This window comes from Salvelinus namaycush, chromosome 36, assembly GCF_016432855.1.
Source record: "Salvelinus namaycush isolate Seneca chromosome 36, SaNama_1.0, whole genome shotgun sequence".
NCBI classification, from domain to species: Eukaryota; Metazoa; Chordata; class Actinopteri; order Salmoniformes; family Salmonidae; genus Salvelinus; species Salvelinus namaycush.
Window position 1 is genome coordinate 1,568,707 of NC_052342.1, and position 8,818 is coordinate 1,577,524.

The following is an 8,818-nucleotide window of genomic DNA, read 5'->3' on the forward strand; positions in this document are numbered from 1 at the left end:
GACCATAACAAATATGGCTGACACCCAGTGGCGACACGTAATTTTTTGTTTTTGTTGTTGCCTGTTTTGCATGTTATTTTGGCATTAATACGTGTCACATATCAGTTTACAATGCAATACAAATTATCATTGAGTTTATAAAGCCACATACAAACAAGGTCTCTTTTTTTGCTTTCTTGAGTAAGGCAGCTCCAAAATGCAGATGTTTCAGCCAACTCTGTGGTGGTGGGGTAGCCAGCGGAAAATACAGAGTGTATGGGGTTGGTAATGTTCTCTAGTTGCTCAGTGTTCTGTCTTTTATGATACTTTTAGGATCTTAGCTAGCAAGCTAGACAAGTAGTCCATGAATCAAGTCGACAATCTACTGGCAAATCATTTTCTATCCTTGTCATATGAAGATAAATTGTAGATTAAACATATCGGTGCTCATCGGCCATTGGACATAAACATTACACAACAAGTTGGAAATCACAAATTCAACAATGAGTTGGTTCTTTGTGGGGCCGCACAGCCCTCCATGTGCTCGCCAGAGGTAGCCTGACTGCCATTAGGTACCGAGATGAGATCCTCAGAGCCCATGCTGACACATGCACATTTTTGTGGCCTGCTGGAGGTCATTTTGCAGGGCTCTGGCAGTGCTCCTCCTGCTCAAAGGCGGAGGTAGCGGTCCTGCTGCTGGGTTGTTGCCCTCCTACGGCCTCCTCCACGTCTCCTGATGTACTGGCCTGTCTCCTGGTAGCGCCTCCATGCTCTGGACACTACGCTGACAGACACAGCAAACCTTCTTGCCACAGCTCGCATTGATGTGCCATCCTGGATGAGCTGCACTACCTGAGCCACTTGTGTGGGTTGTAGACTCCGTCTCATGCTACCACTAGAGTGAGAGCACCGCCAGAATTCAAAAGTGACCAAAACATCAGCCAGGAAGCATAGGAACTGAGAAGTGGTCTGTGGTCACCACCTGCAGAATCACTCCTTTATTGGGGGTGTCTTGCTAATTGCCTATAATTTCCACCTTTTGTCTATTCCATTTGCACAACAGCATGTGAAATTTATTGTCAATCAGTGTTGCTTCCTAAGTGGACAGTTTGATTTCACAGAAGTGTGATTGACTTGGAGTTACATTGTGTTGTTTAAGTGTTCCCTTTATTTTTTTGAGCAGTGTACAATGGTTCATTGGATCAGTCTAAAACTTTGCACATACACTGCTGCCATCTAGTGGACAAAATCTAAATTTCACCTGTGCTGGAATAATACGAACGAATTGCAAAAATCGCTGAAGTTGGAGACTTTTATTTCCCTCACCAACTTTAAACATCTGCTATCTGAGCAGCTAACCGATCGCTGCAGCTGTACATAGTCCATCTGTAAACATCACCCAATTTACCTACCTCATCCCCTTACTGTTTTTATTTATTTACTTTTCTGCTCTTTTGCACACCAGTATCTCTACTTGCACATTATCATCTGATGATTTATCACTCCAGTGTTAATCTGCTAAATTGTAATTATTCGCTCCTATGGCCTATTTATTGCCTACCTCCTCATGCCTTTTGCACACAATGTATATAGACTCATTTTTTCCCCTATTATGTTATTGACTTGTTTATTGTTTACTCCATGTGTAACTCTGTGTTGTTGTCTGTTCACACTGCTATGCTTTATCTTGGCCAGGTCGCAGTTGTAAATGAGAACTTGTTCTCAACCAGCCTACCTGGTTAAATAAAGGTTAAATAAAAAATAAAAAAAATATACATGATTGTCACGCCCTGGCCATAAAGAGGTTTTTATTCTCTATTTTGGTTAGGCCAAGGTGTGACTAGGGTGGGCATTCTAGTTTCTTTATTTCTATGTTTTCTTTTTCTTTGTGTTTGGCCGGGTGTGGTTCTCAATCAGAGGCAGCTGTCTATCGTTGTCTCTGATTGAGAACCATACTTAGGTAGCTCTTTTTTCCACATGTGTTTTGTGGGAAGTTGACTTTGTTTAGGGCACATAGCCTTTGTGCTTCACGGTTTGTTTTTTGTAGTGTTTATTGTTTTGTTCGGCGTCATTTTTATCAAATAAAAAGAAAATGTACGCTCACCACGCTGCACCTTGGTCCTCATCTTTCAACAGCCGTGACAATTATGGCCTTTCTCTTGCATTTCAAAGATGATGGTACAAAACAAATACAAAAGAACGGTTTTTTTTTTCTTTGTATTAGCTTTTACCAGATCTATTCTGTTATATTCTCCTACATTCCTTTCATATTTCCACAAAGTTCAAAGTGTTTCCTTTCAAATGGTACCAGTAATATGCATATCTTTGCTTCAGGCCATGAGCTACAGGCAGTTAGATTTGGGTATGTCCTTTTTGGCTAAAATGTAAAAAAAGGGGTGTATCCTTAAGAGGTTTAAGCAAGTCAGCCATATTTTTTTCTCCGCTGATAGCCAGGTGTAGCAGTGGTAAGGATTCACTCCATGGTGCTGAAAAGAAAGCTCTTCTGTTGGGATAGCTTTATGTAGGCTGTAACAGTTTGTGGGCACCGTTTGTCACCGTTATAGTGCATTTAATGTATTGTTTAGTGTTGTGTTGTGGCTTTGCTGGCATGCATCTAAACAATTTTTGGGGAGTTTGCCCCACAAAAGTTTACATGCTAAAATTGGCACTGCCAACACCAAATTATATTTACTGTGTTAATGACAGGAGATAATGTTGTGGACTGGTTTATGAATGTCACGACATTGTCACTACCAGTGTCCTGTCATGTGTAAATTGTAATAATGCTGGAGATGCGATTGTATTTCAAAAGCGTTGACAACGACTGGGACGTCTGCATGTCGTGGACAAATACCTCACAACAATAGAATTGGAGCATTCATTATAGTAACTATGCTTACAACACCAGGTTACTGTATGTCACCGCACCCATGGCTGTATACCAGAGATGTTAGCTAATACTAACCTACCCTACTGTACACACACGCACACACAGGGGGTAAACGGTTGTTGGGCTTAAGGGTAGAGAGCGTCAGGTTGAAAACAAGCCCTGAGTGGTGACAGAGTACAGGACATGGGATAGCAATGAGGACCTGGAGCAAATATTGACTGTCGTGTCATTTGCCCTTGCTCTTACCTTGGACAAACTGGTCACGGCCATGCTTGGTTAATATCTATCCATCTCCCTATTCTCTCTTCTCTCTCTTTTTCTTTCTGTTCAACGAACTAACTTCACATGATATTTTATGGTACATAATTGCAATGGAAGTAGAAATAGGATACTATTAAAGGCATCCACATGTGATTTCCTGTGTTTTATATTTCCACACTGAGGTTGGAATAATACTGTGAAAATGTGAACATTATGATCATGTCCTTTCAGTGTAAAATCTGTTTGATCTGGAGTTCCAAACCTCTCTGCCAATTTGTTTTCAGTTTTCCCCTCCCCACTCATATTCTCCAAGACAGTCCTAGAAAAATTCTTCCTGGAGAAATTGCTCTTTGCTGAGAAGCAATTTTTTGGTTGTTTTTGACCATTTTAATTGAAAATAATCCCATTCATTTACTTAATTGTTACCCAGAAATGATTTAATATTGACATAAACATGGCTGCATTGGACCTTTTAAATTAACAACACTGAAATAATGTTAGGAATAATGTCTTTCTGTCTCTCTCCAGTGCTGCTCAGTGCTGCGTGCTGTGTTACTACAGTACATGTGGTTCCTGTTGAGATGCCATGTTGTGTTACCCAAGGGGAAGAAGTTTTCATCCTCCGGGGAGAACTTTAAAGGTCCAATGCAGCTGTTTTTATCGTAATATCAAATCATTTCTGGGTAAACATTAAGTACCTTGTGCGTGGCCACCTAGTCGCCCTCAACCGACGAGCACCTGTGTTGAGGGTCAGCGTCGCAGATGTGTTGTTGCCTACGCTCACCACCTGGAAGCTTCCGGTCAGGAAGTCTAGGATCCAGTTGCAGAGGGAGGTGTTCAGTCCCAGGGTCCTTAGCTTAGTGATGAGCTTGAAGGGCACTATGGTGTTGAATGCTGAGCTGTACTCAATGAACAGCATTGATGTTCCCTTCATCCACGTGAGAAAGGGCAGTGTGGAGTGCAATAAAGATAGCATCATCTGTGGATCTGTTTGGGCGGTATGCAAATTGGAGTGATGTCACCAGGCAAGCCAACCCTCCATCCCACCAAAACTGGCTGACATTTCTGGCAGTCTTTTCAAACAGCTCTACACTAAATGGACATTATCATAATTGTCACAATTTCACAGTATTATTCCAACAGTGTGGAAGTATATATATAAAACACTGGGAAATCATGTTTTTGAATGCACTGGGCCTTTAAACTTTAGAAAAACATGTCTTGTTTGATTAACACCTTGCTAAAAGTGTCACAACAGCAACCCTAATGACCTTGTAGTGCAACGGAGGTGGTTCAGTGAAGCACGCTCACTTGATGAATGTAGTTTATCTGAGACCTGAATACTTGTGTTCCAGATACTGTACGTGCTTAACCAACTCCTATAGCCTACAACAAGGACATGCAAAGAAGTTGGCATATGTGCAGATCTGGGACCAGGCTCACAACTCTACCCTTTTGTTTGAATCCCAAACATGACATTGTATGAAAAGTTAATCTCAAATCATAGAGCCTCAGTGGTTCATAGGACTGAAAGTTAATGACTCATAAGTTAAAATAACTAATTTATACTGGGTTTATTTCTCAGGCAGTATTAATAGTTCACTTCCTTAACTGATACCCTCCTCTAAGTGTTGTGTATTTAACTGTGGTGTGAAACATTTATCTGTAAATACAAAATAAATGCTTTTCCTGGTTCCTCATGTGCTGTTCACACTATATCTCCCAGAGGGAAGTTTACCAGGGATGTCATGTCGGTCACATGACTAGGGAAGTGTAACTCATCCTTAGGCAGAGCTTCAATGGTTACAGTGGTTACTTTCTGTTGTTAAAAACTGAGTTCAGATCAGCTCTCCTCTAAATAATATATTATTAATAATATACAATGCCTTCGGAAAGTATTCAGACGCCTTGACTTTTTCAAAATGTTGTGAGGAGTTTCTCCCATTCTTCTCTGCAGATCCTCTCAAGCTCTCTCAGGTTGGATGGTGAGTGTTGCTGCACAGCTATTTTCAGGTCTCTCCAGATATGTTAGGTCAAGTCCGGGCTCTGGCTGGGCAACTCAAGGACATTTAGAGATTTGTTTCCGAAGCGACTCCTGCGTTGTCTTCGCTGTGTGCTTAGGGTCGTTTTCCTGTTGGAAGGTCAACCGTCGCCCCAGTCTGAGGACCTGAGCGCTACAGAGCAGGTTTTCATCAAGGATCTCTCCGTACTTTGCTCCGTTCATCTTTGCCTCAATCCTGACTAGTCTCCCAGTCCCTGCCACTGAAAAACATCCCCACAACATGATGCTGCCACCACCATGCTTCATCGTAGGGGTGGTGCCAGGTTTCCTCCAGATGTGACGCTTGGCATTCAGGCCAAAGACTTCATCCTTGGTTTCATCAGACCAGAGAATCTTGTTTCTCATGGTCTGAGGGTCTTTAGGTGCCTTTTGGCAAACTCCAAGCGGGCTCTCAAATGCTTTTTACTGAGGAGTGGCTTCCATCTGGCCACTCTACCTTAAATACCTGATGTCACCTCCCTGACCAAGGCCCTTCTCCCCCGATTGCTCAGTTTGGCCCGGAGGCCAGCACTAAGAAGAGTCTTGGTGTTTCTTAACTTCTTCCATTTAATAATGATGGAGGCCACTGTGTTCGTGGGGACCTTCAATGCTGCAGACATTTTTTGGTACCCTTCCCCAGATCTGTGCCTCGACACAATGCTGTTTCGCAGCTCTACGGACAATTCCTTTGACTTCATGGCTTGGTTTTGACTCTGAAATGCACTGTCAACTGTGGGACATTATATAGACAGGTATGTGCCTTTCAAAATCATTTCAAAATCATGTCAAATCATTTGAATTTACCACAGGTGGACTCCAATGAAGTTGTAGAAACATCTCAAGGATGATCCATGGAAACAGAATGCCCCGGAGCTCAATTTCAAAGCTCATAGCAAAGGGTCTGAATACTTATGTAAATAAGGTATTTCTGTTTTTTATTTTTAATACATGTGCAAAAATTCAAAAAACTTATTTTCACTTTGTCATTATGGGATATTGTGTGTAGATTGCTGAAGATTTATTTATATTTAATCAATTTTATAAGTAGTCTGTAACGTAACAAAATGTGGAAAAAGTCAAGGGGTCTTCCCGAAGGCACATATGCCGTTTGCAGACTCTTATCCAAAACAGTCATGCATGCATACATTTTACATATAGGTTGTCCCATGAATCAAACCTACTATTCTGGTGTAGACTACCAGGGTATTTAAGTTATGTGAGCTACCCCTTTAAGTAACCACACCATAATTATTGATGACATCACTCCAAACCCAACAGCCTTGAGAAAAACAAGCATTTTTAAATGTACCCCCCAAACCTCTCTAACCCAATGTGCATAAGGAACTAAGAACTCATTAAAACACCATACATGGAAATCAACCATATACCACCAGTGCCAACAGTTATTTTCATGGCCATTTTATTTATGTGAATTTTACAGAGACCGTACAATGTATACACATTTGAAAGAAGAACCCTTTATTTGTCCACAGAAATCGGTCTTTCTTCACAATGTGTGCTTCATCTCAAGGATACTGTTCTGTTTATAATGGGAAGTAGACAATCTGCTGTACAGGTTGGACAGACACAGCTCCATTCACTCTTCAACATATAGATTTCTATCTGACCTTCAACCCCAGGTATCAGAGTTGAAACTGTACCCCTCTGTCTAATGTTCATACACACACAAACATACACACACCTAAAGTAAGATCCCAAGATGGTTGAAGGGGTAGTAGCTAGTTTATCCCACTGTGTGCAACATTGCAGTCAATTATGAAGCCCATACTGTCTGTCATTCAGTAGTAAGATGAACTCTTTGGTTCTGTTGTGTGAGATGTGTAATAACAGCCTCCGCACCATGTGATCTCTCTCGGGGAGGATGTAGTAGTTAAGTCACATTTCAGTTTTCCTTCTAATAAAACAAGCAACTTTACACTTCAGTCACCAAATGAGATGATAACCTGTCTGTCTGAGCAGTCACTTCGAGCACCTTGAAAAAGGAGTTGATATTGTGAAGGAGTTGATACGAAGGCGATATTAAGGGGCTCGATTCAATCCGTAGCACTGAAGATCTGCATTGTAGTGCGATTGAAATAAAATTGTAATTTCCAATTGAGCCGACATATGCAACGTTTACCAGGAATGCAGTTGCCTTTAAATTACAACCGCGCTATAGCGCAGAATCTTCCGCGACACGCATTGAATCAAGCCCTAAGAGGAAGGCCACTGGCAGAAGCAATCACTTTACACCTTTAAAGACTTGGCAAAAAGCACATGACCCTGTAATGCCACAGAAACAACGATAGGTTGGAGGGTGGATGCTCCATTTAAACTTACCCCCCCCCCCCACCCCCCCAAAACAACGTCTAATGGTGAGAGGAATGGTGTGTGATTATACCAAGACAAACAGAGACACAACTCGAGGAAGAAAATCAAAAAGGGATTGGCGAGATAAAGCAACTAAAAAAAGAAACATGACAAGATCTGCTAAAAAGCTCTCCTCTTCTACTGTAAGGGGACATTGGGAGAGACACACTAACAGCTATCATGTGGTCAGCCAAAGTTAGCGTGTTTACCGCCTTAGTCGGGTGTTGTACTTAAGCGGGTGTTTGTGAGTCCCTGGCGTCTTCTTTTGGCCTGTTTAATGCTCTGTGGCCTTCGTTAAGCCTGGCCCCAAGGCTCTGCCTGCAAGGCACACCAGAGGGTTGTCAGAGGAACATTTCAGCTACCATCACCTAAACACACACCCCACACTCAGACCTCAGAGAACAAATGAATGAGGGAAGGAATAGAAGAACACAGGCACACACGCACGCATTTGCACATACTCACACACACTGGCTACACAGGTGTTACAAGCTGGGTTTTGTCTTTATTGGACACTGGGATGGAAAGAGATGAAGAAAGCAAGCAAGAAAGACAGAATGGAAAAAAGAAAGAGTTTGAGAAGGAGAGGGATGTGTACATGATGAATAATGGGATTTTTGAGCGACAATATAAATATATATTTTCCATCAAAATATTGTTCCCCTGAAAATGTCTGTGTTTTGATGAAAAACTATTTAAGGCTACTTTGCAGTACATATCATAGAAAATTAAACATCTAAATATATTATGTATATATACATTGGAATATAAATGATTTTTGGCAAACAAACAATGACTTTAAAAGGATAGTCCTGATAAAAAAAGAATGTTCCTTCACTGAAACAAAGACCCTTCACAAATGTATAATGTTTACAAACAATATGCACAGATGCTAAGTATATCAGTGATATAATTCCTTCTTTTCATAGGGTCTTATGTCATCATGTCTGCCCTCGGTCAACTCAGTATGCTTCACAATGGGAGGCTGTAAGCTGATCTAACGTCACTGGTCAGACAACAGACAGGAACAACAAACAACCCATGTGGTTACCTCTCACTATGGTATTTTTCTTCACGTGTCTAATTATTTTCTCCAAACTTTAGGCAATGTCTCTGAAAGGTCTGGGCCAACCAGTCAGGATATAAATAACATAGGAAAAACTGGTAAAAAAATAACAACAACATGGATACAATACAAAAAATAGATAGCTGGAGATGACCTATCAATGTGTGTTCATACAATGAAGCACAGCAAGCTCTCTGAAGACAAACAAAGC